General features: G+C 38.5%; 1 non-coding gene across 1 annotated transcript; it reads left to right on the top strand.

Annotated features, from left to right (window-relative positions):
- The first annotated feature begins 3,103 nt into the window (after positions 1-3,103).
- On the top strand, positions 3,104-3,176 carry TRNAK-CUU (transfer RNA lysine (anticodon CUU)). The gene has a single exon. It is a non-coding gene; the product is annotated as a tRNA-Lys (tRNA).
- Positions 3,177-4,793: the final 1,617 nt, after the last annotated feature.

The raw sequence follows: 4,793 nt of genomic DNA, 5'->3' as shown, positions 1-4,793 counted from the left end.
TTCTTAGACTATTTCTGCCTCTGGCTGATGTGTATTTTCTTTCCAACCTCCACCAGAGCCTATGATTACACAGCATCCTATCTGTGGAAAACGGCAGTGCAGGGATAGGGAAGAAAACTATAGGCATCCAAAGGAGCCCGGCTAGCTCAGTCGGTAGAGCATGAGACTCTTAATCTCAGGGTCGTGGGTTTGAGCCCCACGTTGGGCGAAAACAACTAAAATTTTAGTGCTTTTTGACCAAAAAAATACATCCTATCTGTGGAAAACGGCATTGCAGGGATAGGGAAGAAAACTATAGGCATCCAAAGGAGCCCGGCTAGCTCAGTCGGTAGAGCATGAGACTCTTAATCTCAGGGTCGTGGGTTCGAGCCCCACGTTGGGTGAAAACAACTAAAATTTTAGAGCTTTTTGACCAAAAAAATAGAAATTGAAAGTCTCTTTACAATATTTGCAATATTTTCATTGTTAACATGCAATATATGAATGCATGTCTGGATGATGTGTAATGGGGCAATACCACACCTTAATGTATTCACCGTAAAAGAAAAAGTAGGTATCATCTTACTATAAAATAAAGTGGAGAAAACACAAATAAGACTTTTTTCCACACAGGTTTAATCGGCTATTTCCTGATATTCTTCAATGCGTTCTGATATTGACTGGTAATTGTGTTTGATACTTTCTTAGACTATTTCTGCCTCTGGCTGATGTGTATTTTCTTTCCAAACTCCACCAGAGCCTATGATTACACAGCATCCTATCTGTGGAAAACGGCAGTGCAGGGATAGGGAAGAAAACTATAAGCATCCAAAGGAGCCTGGCTAGCTCAGTTGGTAGAGCATGAGACTCTTAATCTCAGGGTCGTGGGTTTGAGCCCCACGTTGGGCGAAAACAACTAAAATTTTAGTGCTTTTTGACCAAAAAAATACATCCTATCTGTGGAAAACGGCATTGCAGGGATAGGGAAGAAAACTATAGGCATCCAAAGGAGCCCGGCTAGCTCAGTCGGTAGAGCATGAGACTCTTAATCTCAGGGTCGTGGGTTCGAGCCCCACGTTGGGTGAAAACAACTAAAATTTTAGAGCTTTTTGACCAAAAAAATAGAAATTGAAAGTCTCTTTACAATATTTGCAATATTTTCATTGTTAACATGCAATATATGAATGCATGTCTGGATGATGTGTAATGGGGCAATACCACACCTTAATGTATTCACCGTAAAAGAAAAAGTAGGTATCATCTTACTATAAAATAAAGTGGAGAAAACACAAATAAGACTTTTTTCCACACAGGTTTAATCGGCTATTTCCTGATATTCTTCAATGCGTTCTGATATTGACTGGTAATTGTGTTTGATACTTTCTTAGACTATTTCTGCCTCTGGCTGATGTGTATTTTCTTTCCAAACTCCACCAGAGCCTATGATTACACAGCATCCTATCTGTGGAAAACGGCAGTGCAGGGATAGGGAAGAAAACTATAAGCATCCAAAGGAGCCTGGCTAGCTCAGTTGGTAGAGCATGAGACTCTTAATCTCAGGGTCGTGGGTTCGAGCCCCATGTTGGGCAAAAACAACTAATATTTTAGTGCTTTTTGACCAAAAAAATAGAAATTGAAAGTCTCTTCACAATATTTGCAATATTTTCATTGTTAACATGCAATATATGAATGCATGTCTGGATGATGTTTAATGGGGCAATACCATACCTTAATGTATTCACTGTAAAAGAAAAAGTATGTATCATCTTATTATAAAATAAAGTGGAGAAAACACAAATAAGACTTTTTTTCACACAGGTTCAGTCAGCTATTTCCTGATATTCTTCAAAGTGTTCTGATATTGACTGGTAATTGTGTTTGATACTTTCTTAGACTATTTCTGCCTCTGGCTGATGTGTATTTTCTTTCCAAACTCCACCAGAGCCTATGATTACACAGCATTCTATCTGTGGAAAACGGCAGTGCAGGGATAGGGAAGAAAACTATAGGTATCCAAAGGAGCCCGGCTAGCTGAGTCGGTAGAGCATGAGACTCTTAATCTCAGGGTCGTGGGTTCAAGCCCCACGTTGGGCGAAAACAACTAAAATTTTAGTGCTTTTTGACCAAAAAAATAGAAATTGAAAGTCTCTTTACAATATTTGCAATATTTTGATTGTTAACATGCAATATATGAATGCATGTCTAGATGATGTGCAATGGGGCAATACCACACCTTAAAGTATTCACTGTAAAAGAAAAAGTATGTATCATCTTACTATAAAATAAAGTGGAGAAAACACAAATAAGACTTTTTTCCACACAGGTTTAATCGGCTATTTCCTGATATTCTTCAATGCGTTCTGATATTGACTGGTAATTGTGTTTGATACTTTCTTAGATTATTTCTGCCTCTGGCTGATGTGTATTTTCTTTCCAAACTCCACCAGAGCCTATGATTACACAGCATCATATCTGTGGAAAACGGCAGTGCAGGGATAGGGAAGAAAACTATAGGCATCCAAAGGAGCCCGGCTAGCTGAGTCGGTAGAGCATGAGACTCTTAATCTCAGGGTCGTGGGTTCGAGCCCAACGTTGGGTGAAAACAACTAAACTTGTAGTGCTTTTTGACCAAAAAAATACATCCTATCTGTGTAAAGCGGCAGTGCAGGGATAGGGAAGAAAACGTTGGGCGAAAACAACTAAAATTTTAGTGCTTTTTGACCAAAAAAATAGAAATTGAAAATCTCTTTACAATATTTGCAATATTTTCATTGTTAACATGCAATATATGAATGCATGTCTGGATGATGTGTAATGGGGCAATACCACACCTTAATGTATTCACTGTAAAAGAAAAAGTATGTATCATCTTACTATAAAATAAAGTGGAGAAAACACAAATAAGACTTTTTTCCACACAGGTTTAATCGGCTATTTCCTGATATTCTTCAATGCGTTCTGATATTGACTGGTAATTGTGTTTGATACTTTCTTAGACTATTTCTGCCTCTGGCTGATGTGTATTTTCTTTCCAAACTCCACCAGAGCCTATGATTACACAGCATCCTATCTGTGGAAAACGGCAGTGCAGGGATAGGGAAGAAAACTATAGGCATCCAAAGGAGCCCGGCTAGCTCAGTTGGTAGAGCATGAGACTCTTAATCTCAGGGTCGTGGGTTCGAGCCCCACGTTGGGCGAAAACAACTAAAATTTTAGTGCTTTTTGACCAAAAAAATAGAAATTGAAAGTCTCTTTACAATATTTGCAATATTTTCATTGTTAACATGCAATATATGAATGCATGTCTGGATGATGTGTAATGGGGCAATACCACACCTTAATGTATTCACTGTAAAAGAAAAAGTATGTATCATTTTACTATAAAATAAAGTGGAGAAAACACAAATAAGACTTTTTTCCACACAGGTTTAATCGGCTATATCCTGATATTCTTCAATGCGTTCTGATATTGACTGGTAATTGTGTTTGATACTTTCTTAGACTATTTCTGCCTCTGGCTGATGTGTATTTTCTTTCCAAACTCCACCAGAGCCTATGATTACACAGCATCCTATCTGTGGAAAACGGCAGTGCAGGGATAGGGAAGAAAACTATAGGCATCCAAATGAGCCCGGCTAGCTCAGTCGGTAGAGCATGAGACTCTTAATCTCAGCGTCGTGGGTTCGAGCCCCATGTTGGGCGAAAACAACTAAAATTTTAGTGCTTTTTGACCAAAAAAATAGAAATTGAAAGTCTCTTTACAATATTTGCAATATTTTGATTGTTAAAATGCAATATATGAATGCATTTCTGGATGATGTGTAATGGGTCAATACCACACCTTAATGTATTCACTGTAAAAGAAAAAGTATGTATCATCTTACTATAAAATAAAGTGGAGAAAACACAAATAAGACTTTTTTCCACACAGGTTTAATCGGCTATTTCCTGATATTCTTCAATGCGTTCTGATATTGACTGGTAATTGTGTTTGATACTTTCTTAGACTATTTCTGCCTCTGGCTGATGTGTATTTTCTTTCCAAACTCCACCAGAGCCTATGATTACACAGCATCCTATCTGTGGAAAGCGGCTGTGCAGGGATAGGGAAGAAAACTATAGGCATCCAAAGGAGCCCGGCTAGCTCAGTCGGTAGAGCATGAGACTCTAAATCTCAGGGTCGTGGGTTCGAGCCCCACGTTGGGCGAAAACAACTAAAATTGTTGTGCTTTTTGACCAAAAAAATACATCGTATCTGTGGAAAACGGCAGTGCAGGGATAGGGAAGAAAACTATGGGCATCAAAAGTAGCCCGGCTTGCTCAGTCGGTAGCGCATGAGACTCTTAATCTCAGGGTCGTGGGTTCGAGCCTCACGTTGGGCGAAAACAACTAAAATTGTAGTGCTTTTTGACCAAAAAAATAGAAATTGAAAGTCTCTTTACAATATTTGCAATATTTTGATTGTTAACATGCAATATATGAATGCATGTCTGGATGATGTGTAAAGGGGCAATACCACACCTTAATGTATTCACTGTAAAAGAAAAAGTATGTATCATCTTACTATAAAATAAAGTGGAGAAAACACAAATAAGACTTTTTTCCACACAGGTTTAATCGGCTATTTCCTGATATTCTTCAATGCGTTCTGATATTGACTGGTAATTGTGTTTGATACTTTCTTAGACTATTTCTGCCTCTGGCTGATGTGTATTTTCTTTCCAAACTCCACCAGAGCCTATGATTACACAGCATCCTATCTGTGGAAAGCGGCAGTGCAGGGATAGGGAAGAAAACTATAGGCATCCAAAGGA

Source organism: Ambystoma mexicanum, chromosome 4q (genome assembly GCF_040938575.1).
Source record: "Ambystoma mexicanum isolate Mex_15411 chromosome 4q, UKY_AmexF1_1, whole genome shotgun sequence".
Lineage (NCBI taxonomy): Eukaryota > Metazoa > Chordata > Amphibia > Caudata > Ambystomatidae > Ambystoma > Ambystoma mexicanum.
This window is presented reverse-complemented; position numbering and strand designations above follow the sequence as displayed.